The sequence below is a fragment of the Hyperoodon ampullatus genome (assembly GCF_949752795.1).
Source record: "Hyperoodon ampullatus genome assembly, chromosome: 2".
Classification (NCBI taxonomy): Eukaryota; Metazoa; Chordata; class Mammalia; order Artiodactyla; family Ziphiidae; genus Hyperoodon; species Hyperoodon ampullatus.
Window position 1 is genome coordinate 106,811,149 of NC_136915.1, and position 18,553 is coordinate 106,829,701.

Sequence of the window (18,553 nt, forward strand, 5' to 3'; positions counted from 1 at the left end):
CTACGTCACATGTAACATGCCTCACCTTCTCTGGAAAATTAGACTCTTTAAGAATAAGGAGCATGTCTCCATGTCCCCTGCCCCCAGCGACAAATATTGGTAGTCAGGCTACAGAACTTGGAGATTATTCACTATGCAGTGGGAAACCATGGAAGATTCTCGTTTGGCTGTCCCTGGAAGGTTACTTTGGCAGCAATGTGTAGGATGGATTGGAAGAGATTAAGAGGATTCTTCAAGGATCTAGGCAAGAAATGAAGGCTTGATTTCTGTAGTGTTAACAAAGAGGACACAGGGGGCAGCTGAGGCCAGCCTGAGGCAGAATGGACACTACTTCAGGCAATGCCTGAGTGTGACCACAGCACCCTATGTACCCCATGGACCCACTTTCTGAAGCCAGAAACCTGGATGTCCTTCCCCTACTCTCCCACCAGCCTATCATTCAGTCCTATCAATTTCACCTCCAAAACGCCTCCCGTATGTGTCCTCTCCTTCCCTGGTAACACAGCCTGGTTGAGGCCCTCATCACCTCTTGCCTTGCCTCCCTGCCTCAGAGGGTCACCCATGAAATTCATTCTCAGCAGTGTTGCCAGAGTTGTCCATCCAACGTAAAATCTGACCATGTCACTCTCTTCCGTAAAACCATTCAGTGGAGCCCCAGGACACTTAGGATAACCCTGAGTGTCTTAGGACAACATGTAAAGCTTCTCAACGGACGGGTGGTTGCCAAGGGGGAAGGGAGAGGGGGAGGGAGGGAGCGGGAAGTTGGGGTTTAGCAAATGTAAGCTTTTATATGGAGAAGGGATAAACAACAAGGTCCTACTGTATAGCGCAGAGAACTAGATCCAATATCCCATCATAAACCATAACGGAAAAGAATATTTTAAAAGTGAATGTATATATATATGTGTGTGTGTATAACTGAATCACTTTGCTGTACAGCAGTGATTGACACAACATTGTAAATCAACTATACTTCAGTTTTAAAAAAAAGCTTCCCAAGATCTAGCCCCTGCCTACCTCACCAGACTAAATTCCCACCAATCCCTGCCCTATTTCCAGACTCTCCAACTTTATGCTCCAATAATAGGCCAATAATACTGGGAGCTGCTGGCATATATTATGCTTTTAGATGCTCCTGTGCCAATGCATGGTGTTCCTTCTGCTTTGAGATTGCCCACCTCTCCTGCCACCACATCCTTCTCAACTCCTTATTCATCCTCCAGAGCTCCCCACTTTCTCACTTCTGCACCGTGTGTATATCTAATTGCTATGCATATATTCTGCCCCGCTGGCTACACGGTTATGTTCTTGAGGGCAAGAACTCACCATTTCATCTCTATGTGTCCCCAGTGCCTAGTCCTGTGCCTGACACAAAGTGGTCACACGATGGACAGATGGATGTGGGTGGTGAATAGACAGACAAAGCACAAACAAACAACTGAGTTGCTGAGTTGGGGAACAAAGGGAATCAGGGAGGCAGAAGGAATGACATAGCAAGAAAGAATTCAGAGATAATGTCAAGGCATCGATGAACCTGAAGAAGCTGGATCTTCACTATGAGAATCAGGAAAAAAAGGAGAAGTGACACTGGAGGTTAGGGGTAGAAAGATGACTTCATCTGCACTATATGAAGAGTGAGTGAGTGATGAGTATGCGAGCAAAGAGAAAATGAGAGGGAAAAGGCTTTTATGAAGACAAAACCTAGCTGCTAAGATTTTAAGTTTCTGGAAATTAGATACACAACCTGAAACAATGTCGTGCCCAAAGAGTTTTTATACTACAAAAATAAGGAAATCCGGGCTTCCCTGGTGGCGCAGTGGTTGAGAGTCCGCCTGCCGATACAGGGGACACGGGTTCGTGCCCCAGTCCGGGAATATCCCACATGCCGTGGAGCGGCTGGGCCTGTGAGCCATGGCCGCTGAGCCTGCGCATCCAGAGCCTGTGCTCTGCAACGGGAGAGGCCACAGCAGTGAGAGGCCCGCATACCGGAAAAAAAGGAAATCCTATTTTTAAAAACTGAATTCAGAAGAAAATCTCCCACTCCCTTAAGTGACTCAGGGTGAGGACAACTCAATCCCTCTGGCTATAGAAAGTGCTTCTTAAAGCATCAAGTGTCTCTGGGGGAAGTTCGTGGGGAGAGCTTTTCCTTTGCCATGGCCCAAGATCCCAGGGGTCTTGAGCAGGGAATGGACTCAGTGTTTTGAGGTATGAAAGAGGCTCATTATGACAGAGTGGAGGGGGGAAGGGAGGACCAACAAAAAGTGGATTGGCCACTCTGTCCCCAAGGGCAGGGGGCCCTGGGGTCAGTTGCAAACTCTGGAACAGTCACCAGTCTGTTCTAGAAACCTGAAGCTCCCCATATGCAGTCTTTCCATAAGAAACAGAAGAACATGCACCAGTGAAGTCAGCTCTTCTTCCAAAATAGGTGCTGGTGGCAGGGGTTGGCCACAAGGTGGGCTGCTGGCCCTCCTAGCATGGACCCTGGTCATTAAGGTAGGAACAGCCTGCTCATGGGCCAGGATCTAGATTCCTCCTCCCACCAGCCAGAGTGTGAAGTCACTGGTGTAATTGTGAGCAGGGCAGCTTCACAGGCCTGTGGCCAGTACAGTGACCCGGGGGCCCTGTGCTTGGCTTCATGCTCTGCCAGGGGGCCCACCTTTGATTTTGCACTAAGCCTTGCAAATTATGCAGCCAGCCCTGATTGGGAGCATGTCTTTCAGCAGTGGGCAAAACAGCTCTTGCTTAATTGTAGGTATACAGGGGATGCAGGGGAGGACCTCTGTCTCCTGCAGGGGAAATCAAAGTGTTTGTGGAATTCCAATTTTAGAGCTATAAAAGGCCCTACAGGCTCCAGCTTTTAACTGTGGGCTCCTTCGCTCCCCCCATTTCACAGATAAGAGAACTGAGGCCCAAGAAGTGAAGTGCCTTTGCAAGGTCACCCAACCAGTCTGTAGCAGAGTTGGGCTAGAACCCAGATCTCACCACTGTGTCGCTCAAGAACACACTGGAATCCCCACGGTAAAGAGAAGATGAAAGTTTGTAGCAGGGGCCCTGGGGCCAGGAGACTCACAGATTCTGAGGAAAACGACAGCACATCCGGGAGGGGAGTGGGGGATTGCGTTACAGCTTCCAACACATCTCTACCCGTCGCTGGACCGCATTCCACCACAGCCGCCCCTGCCTGCAGCGCATTCACAGTCCCCTGGCAGCCTTCCCTCCTCAGCTCTTCTTCAGGCTGCACCTCCGCAGGAAGTCTCCCACCTTCTGGGGAGCGGGGAGTGACCCTCTGATAGGCACCTGTCACTGTCCAGCATGGTTGCTTATTAACTTGTCTCCCCGCCTAGACTGTGGGCTCTGGGAGGGCACCACGGGGACCCTGCACTGACACCTGTGCACACCTGGCCCCAAGCAGACACTAACCGATAGTTATGGAAGGAAGGAAGGAAGGAAGGAAGGGAAGGAAGGAAGGGAGGAAGGAAGGAAGGGAGGAAGGAAGGGAAGGAAGGAAGGGAGGAAGGAAGGAAGGGAGGAAGGAAGGAAGGAAGGAAGGGAAGGAAGGAAGGAAGGAAGGGAAGGAAGGAAGGAAGGAAGGGAAGGAAGGAAGGGAGGAAGGAAGGAAGGAAGGAAGGAAGGGAAGGAAGGAAGGGAAGGAAGGAAGGAAGGAAGACAATGTTCTTAAAGGAAGGGACTCGGACCAGAATAACAGGATTTTAGGGAGTGGAGTGAAGGTGGTCCAAGTACGAGTGTCCCCTAAGCAAGACAAACCTGGACTCCATACCCACCTGTAATGGTGACCTAATATTTGCTGCCCTGAGCTTGGCCTGAGAATGCAGAGCTGAGCAGGGGCTAGGCAGAAGCACAGCCTCCTGGTGGTAGAGAAGGCACAGAGCCAGGAGGCTGCCCTACCAACATATTTGTTAAGGAAAAACAGTGGGGTGGGGGATGAGAGAGAACATTTGGAAGGAGGGCAGAGGGCAGGCTTAACCAGCACACCAGCTGCCTGAGCTTTCTATGGCGCCCATGCAGCGCCGACCCTCCCTCCTCAGCTTGTGGAATGGGGGCCCTGCGTGAATAAAGACAGGCAGGGGCTTCATGGTACAGGAACAAAAGTAATAGGGTGAGGGGCCCTGAGGAAGGGGGAAGAGGAGGGCAAAGGGAAGAGAGGAGTCTCTTATTTGAGAAGCAGGCCATTTCCGCAAATAAGAGTGAAAACTCTGGGTTCTCTTTCCATTGTGCCATGAAAGTTAGGCAAATCCTTTTGCTTTCCTGGGTCCATTTCCTTACCTGCAAAATGAAGCTTGTGGCCCATTTCTAAGGTTCATCACAATGACACTGGGCAGCTGTAAGTTGGCTGCGTGTCCCCCAGTACCCCGTACTTCTGCAGCTAACCTTCACCATAACACAGTCCACCCCTGGAGTATTTGTTTGTGCAAAGCCAAGGCTGAGAACGTGGTTTCCTAGCCCTTCCTCAGCCCTCTTGGTACCTGGCACCTCATCTGTAAAGGGACATAATACCCTTCTAAATGCGGAGGTCCAAGGCCAGGGGCTGAGCAGGATCCCACCCTCCACTGACATCCCACGAGCTGAGCTGCAGAACCTACTGCTGACTTAGATGAGTTCTCATGGCATTCTTGCATGGAGCTATGGATGTGCCCCAAGCAGGTGTGAAGCTCTTGGATAATTATGAGACACTAGAGTAGGGAGAATCAATAGAGGTAGTGCCTCCTGAAGGGGAAACAGAGACCCAGAAAAATCCAAGCCTTGTTCCAGACCGCAGCCAGTGAACACCAGAACGCAGCCAGTGAACACCAGCACCGCACGCCCTCCAAGGGATAGCAGGACTGGTTCCTCCTTTCTCCCTCTGTCCCTGGATAAGTGAAGGCCATGGCCTCCCACCCCCTCATCCCCCTGCCTCAGGAGCTGGAAATTCAAGAGAACACAGGCATGCAAGCAACTGCCTCTCTCCTCCTTCTCGGCTCCCAGGAGCTATGATACAAGCCCCTAAACCTTCCAAGAACCTTCATGTGTGTTATTTTGTAAGGTCTTCTCTCCATACCTCACACCTGCATCTTTCCACTGGACAGACAAGGCCAAGATCAAGTCCACCTGTAGTGCCCAGCCCAGGCTGCAGCAAAGTTAGACAGTGGCTCCCTCAGCCCAGAGGCTTTGTGGCCGTGAGGTGAGGTCCATGACCTCTACTATGTCCATTAGCGTCAACCCAGGGAGCAGTAGAGCTACCTCAGCCCAAGCCTTGAGGTGGTCCTTGTCTATCAAAGCCCTACTTTACTCAGACACCTCCTGACAGACCTGACAAAAGAAACATCTAGCCAGATCCCTTAGCAGCCCCTTGCTTCAATAGCCTCTCCAAGGTCACACACTGCCCTGTTTCCCCACCCGCAAAGACAGATCAAGTGGACACTACCTGATTTGCAGCAGTGGTGTCCCCAAATGAGTCACACAAGCCCTCAGCAGAGAATCTACTCCATCCTGAGCCTTTGCTGGGAGTACCATCTTGCCTAGGCATAACATTTGAAGTCTTGATATTAAGAAGTTGCTCCCGGGGCTTCCCTGGTGGCGCAGTGGTTGAGAGTCCGCCTGCCGATGCAGGGGACACAGGTTCGTGCCCTGGTCTGGGAAGATCCCACATGCCGCAGAGCGGCTGGGCCCGTGAGCCATGGCCGCTGAGCCTGCGCGTCCGGAGCCTGTGCTCCGCAACGGGAGAGGCCCACGTACCGAAAAAAAAAAAAAAAAAAAAAGAAGTTCCTCCCCCCCAACCCAACCAGAGGCCAAATCCCATATACTTACAGTTTGCAAAATTATCACCACAAAGAACTGGGTTTGATGTTAGGCAGGGGACAAAATCAGTCTTCCCTTCACCCTTGTAGAGTATTAGAACATGGAAGCTTCTTCCTCTCATACCTGTATCCCCAGCATCAAGCACTACCCAGCACATGCGCACTCAGCATGCTATGGAGTGAACTTCTCAGGGTCTCCACTCTTAATAAGCCACAGCTTTGGGGCATAAGGGAGACCGCCCACACACCAGGAATGTGTGTACGGATATTATGGGAACATCTCTGCAGAACTACTCCAGCCCTCATAGGTCAGGAAAAGCATCCCAAAGGAGTATCTTCTGTGAATAAATGTTTGCACTGAATTTCTTCCATTGAATCCCTGTCTCTAGCAACTGGTGGGGCCTGGAACTTTTCAGTCCTTTCACTCAGGATGAAATGCCTCCAAATATATATGTGGGAATGCCAGCTTGAGCACTGCACATACGCTGATACCTTTTTTCTACCGTCTTAAGCACAGGACAACTTGGTACATGGAACACCTTGCCACCTACCTTTTTGGTTTCCAAAGCTGAGCATCCTGGCTGCTGTGATGAGGTAGGTCACCTCATCACAAATGGATACAGAGGGCTGTGAACAGTGTGACCTGGATCCCATCAGGGCAGCTGGCAATTGAAAACCATTGGAATGTGTTTTGGGTTAGCAGAGGTGACCTTGAAACAGGGGCATGCAGCAGGGACTGCAGACACTTTAGCTGTGGCTGGAAAAGAAAAGAGCACGACGCTAGTCTGTTCAAGCTGGGACCTCCTCCCCTTTCCCTCCAGCAGCAAAATTTAGGAAACAATTCGACTGCCAAGCACAGCTGAGAAAAAGAGAAATGAATGGAATTTTGCTTTGTTAAGTGAGTCGAGACAGGGAATGAAGGTCAGAAAGAAAGGAAGGCAGGCAGTCTGTGGTTAGCAAATACAGAGAAGGGCCAGTGGCAGCCTGCGATGCCCCTGGGGCATTATCTGATGAACAGCAAAGACAGACACTTTTCCTGGCCCTTACTTATTATCTTTAACTATTTGGGGAAGGCCTGTGTGAAACAGAGGCCTACCAAGAGTAGACAGGCAGCAGAGCCTGCTGCAGCTGACAATACCCTTTGCATCTGACAGATGCCCTCTGACAAAGGCAGAGGAAAGGATTTGCGGCTTAGGAGTTTCATCTGCTGTAATCCCCAAGAAAGAAAGGAGGTGCTTAATTCATCCTACAGACCTCTCAACCCGGGTTGAGATTCCCATTAAAATCACCTGGGAAGACTTTATAAAATCACAGGTACTTGGATATTACCCCAGACCAATTAATCAATGTCTTGAAGAGTTTTTTGGGGTGGGGTTGGGGGGGGTGTTTAAAGCTCTCCAGGTAATTCTACTGTGCAGTTAATGTTAAATTAAGAAAATCTCTGTCTGAAACTAACCAAGCCTGGAGAATTCCAAGTTGACCAGATACACCTTCTCTACCTGGAACGTGGACAGGGGCTGCTCTAATTGGAAGTTGAGGTTGAGCATCCCCTCACGGTGCAGCACCAAAGGCCACGTTTACTGCTGTGTCCCCACAGGACACTGAATGAGTACTTCAAATGCTTGGCTTAATGTAGGTTCCCAGAGACTAGGAGTTAGACTGGTGGTTGCTTCAAGCCAGAATAGTCAGGCTCGGGGAGGAATGCTGCAGGCACAGAACTGACTGCCTTCTTCCAGGACCAGAACCCAGCATCCGCTGGCCCTGCTAGGCAGGGAAAGGGCTGTGGACATTCACTCAAGGAGGTAGCTGTGCTCATTAAAAGAAATTAAGGTGTTTTTATTATCATGCTTCCTCTTTTTTGTTTCTTGTGAACCCCTTCCTTACAAACTGCTGTCTCATTGTCTCCATGGGCAGAGACTAGCTAGAAAATATTTTGAGCAAAAGGTCAGTCTAGCTGATAAGTTCCGTTCAGTATTATCTATAGTCATTAAGCTGCATTTCCGAGAACTGGGGGAGAGAAAATACTTTGTTGTGTGATTCAGGAATACATTTTTATAGATCAGAGATGGGACCTGAGGCTGCCTGCCTTCTCCGTGACTATCTTCCCCCTACCTACTGCCAAAATTCCCCACAGATTGCTTCTTACAAGGAATGAAGACACAGATCTTTGGAAATTGGTACAACAGTATAACATTAACACATTCCCAACATCCCAAAGCCACATTAGTGCAAAAGTGTTGCACTGAATTATTGGTTACAATGCACAGGCTATTTAGACATCAGCCAGTTCCAGGATGATCTAGGATCTGCTGGAACATTCTAAATCAGGAGTCAGCAAACTTCTTCTGTAAAGATCCAGATCATAAATATCTTCGAATTGTGGATCACGTAGCCTCTGTCATCACTACCCAGCCTTGCCGTTTTAGTGCAAAAGCAGCCATAGACACTATGTCAGGAAGGCTGTCTGGGTAGAACCGTATTCCAACAAAATTCTATTCATACAAAGGGACAGGATGGATTTGGTAGTTTGCTCACTCCTGTTCTACCAGAGCATAGCTTCCCTAGATTGAACTGAGTGATATTTAATGGGTGACAAGTAAGAAGGAAAGACTGACATGGTAAAAGACTGATCTGGATTTAATGACAAATATTCCATACTGGTTGCTGAACACCACAATGCTGTCCAGGGAACCATCATTAAATAAAACAACCTGAAAATAAGGCAATTCTCACATACACAAGCACACACTCACACAAAACCTGTTACTTTTAGGATCATTAAATTATTCACCATTTTAACAAACAGCTGTAAAATAACATTACAGTGAAGGAAAATGTGCACAAACTTCAGAAACACAGTTCAGATTGTCTACGAACACAGGTTCTTAATTTGTACTTTTTCACATATGTACAGCCTCTGGATCTTGAAGAGGCCACATGGCTCAAAGGGTTAACTTCTCATCTTCTCCTTCCAGCTCAGAGCTCAATATTTAATCAAGCCAGTTAACCTATTTAAAACTGCTCTAGCTTCTTCTCAGTAAAGGGCAGCCTGCACTTGACCAAACTCCCCAGGAAATAAATGATACATTTGCCTCCACCATCATTAATGAGTTGGTGGAAGGAATCTTCAGAGTAACATTTTCAAGGGTGAACCAGTTACCAGGGTTTGTTTTAGAAATACTATTTTTCTAAAACTAGATACAAGAAACAACCTCCGAATGCACTGAACCTCACTTAATGCAGCTATGTTCCTTGAAGAATTATAAGAAAAATGGAATCACGTTTTAGCTGCACCATGAGAGTGGGGTGTTTGGTGCCTGGACTGTTTTCTTCTGCTAAGGGATGTGGTCACAGAAGGGTTAGTGAAGTAGTGGCTGGCTTTCTTATCTATGGTAACAGAAAGAACAGAGTGGGTCAGTGAAATCCAAAGAATTCCACCGCCAGTAAATTATTTTACATTAGCTTCCATCTCCTCTCCCCATTGAACCCATGCTCGAAAGTTGCTGCTATGGAACACACTAGATGCAGATGAGACTGTGCAATAGTATGAAAATGTCAGCAAAAGACCAAGTGACCCAGAATGTGGATCATAAGCTCATGAATAATCAAAAGTTGGATGAGATTTCATAGGCACAGACTCAAGAGAACTTAAAACAGCTGGAAGAGGTAGATGTGCATGAAAAAAAAAAACACACAAAGTAATAAGATTACCTACAAATTGGCTATATTATTTTCATGTGAGTCTCATACACTTGGTATTCAGACTACAAGAGTGAGAATAAATAACGGACACTTGCTTTGCTCAGATTACTCTTGACTAAAATAAAAAGGAATTAGTATCTCCCAAAACTATCTATAGTTTGAAAATCTATTTGCATTTTTGAATGACAACAAACTGATAAGAGGGCAAGATCAACAGGCATTATACAAGCCCAGAATTCTCAGGGTTTTGTTTTTTTTTAAGTGTTATGATGGCAAAGACGTGCTTTCCTAGAGTCCCCAAAGAGGTTCTTGCTAGAATACAACTGATCAAGTATAAATTACCAGCATCCATAGAAAGCTTGCTAAAACTGTAAAAACAATCTTGTGGGTTGTTTTTTTTTTTCCTTCAAGTGTGTCCAACAGTTTGTGAAGATGCTTCCATGAAAAGTATAGGTTAACAACTGATAATAAAGAAAACAAAACTGCTTTCCACAACTCTACCTTCTAAAGGCTAACCTAAGGGAGGGATTTTCAGCATAGGCAGCTGAAGTCTATACAAGAGTCATCTAACTATAGCCCCTACTAGAAATGGAACACATCTAGGACACTAATTACATGACAAAGACCAGCTTTGTCAACAAGGACATCTTTGGCCCTTCTAGACTAGCCTTAAATTTTCCATCAAGCGTAAGAATTTACAGTGTCCTTATTATATAAATCACGACAGGTAAGTCTTCCTAGCAGCTGAGCTGGAGAGCACAAAAGGGCAGACCACACCTATCCACACTGTCATCAGCCTCTCTTCAGAACTACCTGTCACACTCCTGTCCCCAGGCCTTCCCTAAGACAGGGGTCATAATACTGTTCTACCTCACTAAGAAGTGAGAAACAACTAACAAGCATTAAAAAGCAGAAAGCACTTCAGAAATACAAAAGTGCTATTTTGGCATTTATATAACAACCAGAAGACATTCATTGCTTGTGCTATTTGGCAATTTTGCATTTACACCTCTCCCTGCTTGTGCCCTCCTTGTGTAAAGTCTTGAGTCTACTGTGCCGCTCTGTGCAGGAAAGATAAATTTCTACTCAGACCAGAGCCCATATCAATATGGGTGGAGGTGTGGGTTCGAATATCTCCCCCACTACTGCAGAGGGGGAAGGGTACACAGATACAAAATGAAGGCAAATGAGATGAAGGAGCCTGGCGCCCCAACATGGGAACATTTGCTTTCCTGGATTTCTCACATAAGGCCAGCAAAACTCTGAGCAAACTGACTTTTGTAGCAGGTCGCTGGGGCAACTGTTGATGGCCTGAGTTTCACTTTAAACAAGCATCAAGCTGACCTGGAAAAGGAAAAGTCACACATAGTTGCGATTGTTCCATTTCCCAGCACTTAAAAGATCACAGATGAGACCTGAAAGAAATACTGGGCCTGGAACACACCTGACACTGGGGGCAGGGGTCTGGTCATTCACACAGACTACCTTGACCCAGCATGAAGCTAGACTATTTTAAAGGAAGTAGCAAAGAACCAGGAGCAGGACCACGATTTCCCAGATCTGAAAACCAGTTGTGAATGAATTTCTAAACCTCAGAGATTCCACCCTGGAGACGAGGGTGCATAGCTTTTCTGTCCAGTTTCCCCTGGACACCTCAACATAGCAGCTAGCTGTGGCTCAGAGGAAGGAAGGGAAGAGCACACAAATATCCACTCCTGTAGGACGGACAAAGTTCCTCTACTTTTCGCGGGACTATAGCTGATGTGTGGGGACAGGGCAAACAGTGGCTTAATACCTGCTGAAACCAGGACAGAATTACTCATACCCACCTTTCACTTTACCCCGTAACCCTCACTCCAACCACACGCTCTCCCCGCTTCCCACGGGCCATCACTGCCCAAGCTACTCTATTGCCTGTCATCCTGTACCCTCCCCCGCCCCCAACTCCCCTTCCTCAAGGTCCTCAAAGTGCCTGCTCCTGCACGCTCTTTATCCTCCACAGCGTGTATGTGGTGACGTCGCCACGCTCAACCACACCTCCCAAACATTTCTTCGTTAGGGAGGAGGCAGGCAAAATACAGCACCCCCGAAAGAACAAGTCTTACTCAACCCTCCCCTTCAGGACCCCCGACACCTCAAGGCTCCCCAGTCATTCTCCGATTGCCCCTCCCCCCTTCCTTTCTACAGGGTCTGTACCCAGGACATCTAGCCCCCCGCCCCCCCCCCCCCCCCCCCCCGTGCGCAGCCTCCGTTGGGCGCAGCCCTAACACAGGTGCAGCTTCTGGTGCTGCGCGAGGTGCGTCTTGTAGCGGAAGCCCTTGCCACAGCCGGCGCACTTGTGCGGCTTGTTGCCCGTGTGGATGCGGCGGTGGCGGATCAGGTGCGAGCTCTGGATGAAGCTCTTGCCGCACTCGATGCACGTGTAGGGCTTCTCGCCCGTGTGCGTGCGCTGGTGCTGCGTGAGCGTGGAGAAGTCGCTGAAACGCTTCTCGCACTGGCCGCAGCGGAAGGGCTTCTCGCCCGTGTGCACGCGCAGGTGGTTCACCAGGTGCGAGTTGCGCCCGAAGCCCTTGCCGCATTCGCGACACACGTACGGCCGCTCACCCGAGTGCGTGCGCTTGTGCGTGAAGAGGTGAGAGCTGACGCTGAAGGTTTCCCCGCACTCGGAGCACATGTAGGGCTTCTCGCCCGTGTGCACGCGCTGGTGCTTCACCAGGTCCGAGCGCCAGCTGAAGCGCTTGCCGCACTCGCCGCAGCCGTGCGGCTTCTCGCCCGTGTGGATGCGCTGGTGGTTGGCCAGGTGCGAACGGCGCACGAAGCCCTTGCCGCACTCCCCGCAGGCGAAGGGCCGCAGCGCCGCCGGCCCCGCGCCGCTGGCCGCCGCGTGCGCCCGCCGGTGGCTCAGCAGGTGCGAGCTGAGGCTGAAGGCCTCGCCGCACTCGGGGCACGGGTAGGGCTTCTCGCCCGTGTGCAGGCGCCGGTGCTTGAGCAGGTCGGCGCGCCAGCTGAAGCTCTTGCCGCAGTCGGCGCACAGGTTGGGCCGCTCGCCCGTGTGCAGCCGCAGGTGGTTGGTCAGGTAGGTGTTGCGGCTGAAGCCCTTGCCGCACTCCCCGCAGCGGAAGGGCTTCTCGCGCGGGGGCCGGGCCAGCGCGGGCCCCGCCCCGAAGCCCCCCGCCACGCCCACGCCCATCATCCCCACCACCCCGCCGCACTCGCCAGCGAAGCCGAAGGGCTCCAGACTGGCGGCCGCGGCGGCCTCCGCCAGGCGGTGAATGCGCTGGTGCTGCAGGAAGGCGGAGCCCGGGCTGAAGCTCTCCCCGCAGTCGGGGCAGATGGTGGGCGCGTCCATGATGCTGGCCATCAGGCTGTCGAGCTCCCCGAGGTCCATGGCCATGGGGTGGTGGAGCCGGCGGAATCGGCGGTGGGCGGGCTTGTCACCCCGGTGTCGACTCCCCAGGGAGAGGTGCCGCCTCCAGGGAAGCACGGCAGGAGGCGGCTGCTCCTCTTCCTCCTCTTCCTGGGGGCTCGGGGAAATGCCGACGGACTCAGACAGCCCTGCGAACATCGCCATCTCAGCTACTCCAGCTTGGTCATCCTCTTCCTCACGGAGAGCAACCCCTTCTTCCTCGCTCAGCAGCCCCTCTGCAACAGAAAAGGCGGCAGTGGCGGTGACTATACTGGGCGCTCAAGAGGTAAACCCAGAGGAAGCCCGTCTCAATAAGAGGGTGGGCCACGGGGTAATCCCCTCCCCCGGGGACTCTCAAACTCTCTCTCCAAGGTCCCTGTCTCCTCCACCCCCAATTCCAGCTTCCTTCCCACCTGGCGACTCCTGGGGAAGGCCTAAAGGAGAGCGAGCTCACCTGCTCCCTTGGCTTTCCAGTTCTTCAGGCAGCTGTCTCCGGGCCCAGGCCCCACCCATTGGACCTGAGGCTCTGTTCCCCAGGGCCACCTGAAGTCCTGACAGTCAGCTTGAGATGGTCAAGTCTGGGCCAAGTGGGACTCTCTGGGATCTCGTAAGACATCCAAGAGCCACCAATGCCTTTCAAGGCCCTAGCCTCAAAAGACAAGGCCACTCCAGCCAACCACAAGAAAAGACCACCCGGCCTAACTAGGCGCCGAACTGAGTTTTTTTTTTTTTTTAGTTTCTTCTTTATAACAAAGTGAATCAGTCATACATATACATCTGTTCCCACATCCCTTCCCTCTTGCGTCTCCCTCCCTCCCACCCTCCCTATCCCACCCCTCCAGGCGGTCACAAAGCCCAGAGCTGATCTCCCTGTGCTATGTGGCTGCTTCCCACTATCTATCTACCTTACGTTTGGTACTGTATCGAACTGAGTTTTTAAATATGATTGGTCAGTCTGCAACCGCTTAAGGTGGAACAACAAACCAAACACACCCCAACCTAAGGACTTTACTGTGTAAGGAGGGTGGGGGGTTGGGAAAAAGGGGAGGTGAGTGCAGGGCCTAGAGCTGGTGAGTCCAACTTAGAGGCTGATCCAGAACACACATCTGTCTGCCTCTGGCTGCTTATCCCCAAGCAGAGGACACCCAATAAAGTTACTGGGACGTGAAAGACCACGTGCTCTGTTCACTGCAAGGGAGGGCCGTAGCAGGGTCTGGGAGGTGTCCTGGGGAAGGAATGTAACCTCACGGCCCTGATCATAAGGTATTTCAGCTCATTTCTGTCCCCAAGGCATGCACAGAGCAGGATAAAGCGACAAAAGCCCAAAGATGGAACCAAGGAAGCGGATGGAGGCCCAGCGTTTACTCTTTCCAGATCAGGAATAGCCAGGGATTTAGGAGAGGCCTTGGGCACTTTGGGTATTAGCCACATGAACCTGGGCAGGTCCCTTACCACTGTGTTTATTTATCTGCAAGCGGGGAGGATGACTGTAACTGTAAACATCTGGATCTCTGCTAAGCAACTCATCTAACTCTCCCACAACGCCAGGACGTAGGTCCCAATGCTACCTGTGTTCCCTCTTGTGCTGTTACAAGTGTTACTTTATGGCAGTATTTTGTATGCTGTAAAGTGCATGCCTGTGAGTTACCCTCTTCCCCCATGTTTACCAGTACAGCCCACCTCAGACCAGACTGATGAAAAGGATATTCCTCAGGCTTAAGATCGTACAGAATCTGCTTAATGGTGTCCTCTAGAGAGCTGCCTCCTAAGAACGCTGTCCCTGGTTATCACTCTGAAGGAGCTAGAAATAAATGTGAATAGGGCAACTTCCACCGAAACTGCTGTTTTCTCCTCACCTGTGCAGATGTTAGACACTAGTTCCCTCTCCTCTGAGTCCCCTCTTAGAGCTTCATCCTGTGGGTGGGAGCCCATCTCCTGCTCCAGGTGGCATTCTCTCTTGTCTGCATCATGTGGGTTAGAGCCCATTCCTCTGTCTTCTGGGTCCCCTTCCCTGTCTTCAGAGTTCTCAAAATCAGAGCCCATCCCCTTGTCTTCTGAGTCCTGGGCTTCACACACGCCCCATTTATCTTCTCGTTCCATCCAGGAAGAACAGGACAAGGGAGGTGACCACGGATCCCTGCTCCAGACAAAACACACAGATAAAGGTCACGTGAGTCTGGCCTCATCCCCCTACCAGGTCTGGCTTTGATTTCCATGAAAATCAATGGCACAGTCCAATAAAATGTACAGAGTTCCAAGCCCCAGATGGCAGATCTCTGCTCCATCTCAACGCTTTAAGGTAAATAGAACTGAGCGAAAAGGAGGCTGGTCTGGGTAGCAGAGGAACAGTGGCAACTCATGATGCATGTGTCAACTCTCACTGGACTACAATTCCATCTGCTTCCATATATGAAGTGGATTATTCTATTAACATGGCTCTATAGCTTTAACAGTGGGGTAACAGTGGTATTCCCATTTTACAGATGAGAAAACTTAAAGCTCAAAAAGAAGACCCCACTAGCCTAAGGCTAACTTGTAAGCAGTAAAGTGGGAATTAAACCAATTGTGATGCTTCAAAGTTCCATGAGTTCCTTACTCTAGTTAAAGCTTGCCCTCCTCTACACAGATACAATTTTTATTTGTATACAATATTTTATTTACTGAGGTCAATTATACCTCAGTAAAGCTGGGGGGGAGGGGCAGCTTGCCCTCCTCAAACGCACAGCAATTTTGTGAGGATTTTAGCTAATTATGAGGGGGCCTCTAAGGAACCAGAGGAAAAGTACATTGAAGACACAAGACTAACAAAAGCATCGGTATATTAACTTCTTATCTAAGGCTGTGTCACCAACAGCAGCAGCAGCATCCTGGCTCCAGTGAGGATCTGCTGCTTTCCTGTGAGCAGTGACCCAAGTAGTTCAAGCTTTAGTAGGTCTGTTGGGGGTGGTGGTGGAAGAGATGCAGGGACCCTCTGTATTAGAAGCCATCTCTATAGCCTGATGAAATATTTTGCCTTATTATATACTTTAATTGTAGAGAGCCCTTAACAGGAACGTCCCCTGGCACAACTGGTAACCCCTCTACAGAACAGGCCAACATGTGAGTTGTAGGGAGACAATGACATCAGATTCCTAAACCTTTTGTAGATGGCAGGTTGACGTTTCAAAAGTATAGGGCGCCCTGCCAAGACTGGGCAGTTGAGCCAAAAATAATTGACATCTGCCATCTATCACTCTTACAGCTCAGCTCAAGGCAGCAAAACAGTTTACAGGTCAAGGATCTTGGACCGGACCGACGTTGAAGTGTCCAGCTCTCTCTCTGCCTTGGCAGTCCCCAAACAGGACTAGCAAGAATATGGCTGAGCATGCGGCTTTTCCTACCTGCCTCTGTTGACAGGGCTTCCCAGAGGCAGCCCTGGCTCTGTGACTCTTCGGCGTGGAAAGCAAGAGTTACGGGCAGCAGCCTTACTCTGCAGCCCAGGGCAAGTCAGTTAACCTCTCATTGTTTGTGTCCTCATCAGTGCAAGGAGGATAATGCTACATAACCTTTCACACACGGAGGGTGTCAGAAGGAAACATTAAAAAGCACTTTGGAAAATACTGTGGCATGGACTCGATACTCTGAGTAGTCCAAATGTGGAATTCACACAGTATTCCTCTTTCTAAGTCCTGATGCCATTCCAGCACACCTCAAAGATACACCAGCCTCTCCGTAATTTTGGCAGACTCATGGCCCTAAATAGCACATTATATCCTTTCTCAGAGCTGATGATATGCTCCCTAGATTAGAGGGAAACATCAAGCCTGCCTCTTAAACATCACAGGAAAATGGCTGGACTGAGGATGGTCAGTCAGCAGTGTCCTGGAACACAGCGGGTCCCTTTAGAATGTATAACTGTTTAAAATGCCAGGTCCCAAACACTCAGGATTAGGCTGTAGGAGTAAATCCCTTTAAATCCATAAACCTTTTAAGAGGTCTATCCCGCAAGGGACTATTGACCCCAAGTCACTTCTACCTGTCACCCTCTTGCCTCCTGGAGCTCAGACTCTACAGGCAAGTACAGCCCTTGAGTCAGCATAGATATAATACACCCCAAAAATGGGCAGTAGGAGGTTTTCAAACATGTGACCTGTTGGTTTGCTAGTGGCTGAAAACAGTGGAGAGGTGGGAGGAGGACTTAAAGGGGACCTAATCAATGGTTTCTGCCAATCTAAGACCAGCAAGAAGAATTTTATCAATAAAGTAAAGGAAATCAAATAAGTGTGTCACCAGAAATTCATAAAACTAAAATGGCAGGGTATGGAACCCAGAATGGTACAGAAGTAACTGCAGCCCTCCACCATGAAGGGTAGGATATAATGGTCTACCCTGGGAAGCAGGAAAGCTTAAGGTTTTACCCCAAACCCTTTTAAGAAGGACAGAGCACCTTCTTAGAGATCACCTCAGACACAGCAAAAATGGAACAAGCGGACTTTCTGATTTGTGATTTCTTGGGAACCAAGAGATAGTTCATACCAGAGATATTAAATAAATAAACTTTTTTTTTTTTTTTTTTTTTTTTAGATTTAAGTGGCGAGAGCAGGGAGAGGCAGAATCTGAGTAAGTTCCCCATTTAGAACTGTCTTATGAAGTTCACAATGCTGCCCCACTCAGGATTAAGGAGGCTCTGAGCTCCCAAAGGGAGCATGTCCAGATCCTTATTCACACCAGGGGAGGGAGGACTAGGTATGTTCTGGAAAGAGTAGGAAGCTCCTGTTGCCTAGAGAGATACATTCATGGTACAACATCTACTCAAATCCGTTTTAAAATGCATTATGTTAGTGCAAAACTGGAAATCTGCATGCCCCACAATATGGATTCAGCTCCATTCACACCATCACATCATAGGATTCTAGGCAGCTATCAAGTAACGGAGAAGGCTATTTAGAGGTATGGAAAGGTAGTCACAATATATTATTAGATGAAAACTAGCTGGTTTAAAAATAATCTCATTTGCTTATTAGTATATGCACCCCAGCCTATAGTTACACATGTCTACACAGGTTCAGAGAGGAAAAGCAGAAGATTATTTATCAAAATGTTAAATATCTCTTGGTCACTTCTAGGGGCTTTGCATCATTTAATCTTAACAACAACCCAATGAAGCAGGGTATGATTTTCAACTTCAGAGACGAGGAACTAGGCACTTAAGTTAAGCGATTAGCAAGGTCATACAAATCATAAGTGGCACAGCAGGGACAAAGCCCCTGCAGTCCAGCTCCAGTACCCACATTCTTAACCAGAAGCTGGTGTGTTGTTTGGGATAACTTTTCCTTTCTGTGAACATCAGTATTTTCTACAATAAAGATGTATTATTATCAGCAAAATATGCCAACTTTGTTTTCAACGTGATAAAATACATTATAGGAAAACCTACAATTATTCAAAAGCAGCAAAAAGGAAGACAAGGACAGACAGGAGCTGTGCTTAGCTCAGTCTAGAAGACTTAATTTGCAGAAATGTTATCTACACGCCGGTATAACCGAACTGTCAGTCACTATGTCACTAATGTTCCATTCATTCTCAAAATAAGAACTAGCAACATGTTTTCCGAGGCAAGGCCAGGGTTGGCTAATGAGGAGGTGGCAGGACATTGTGACAGCTTTGTGGC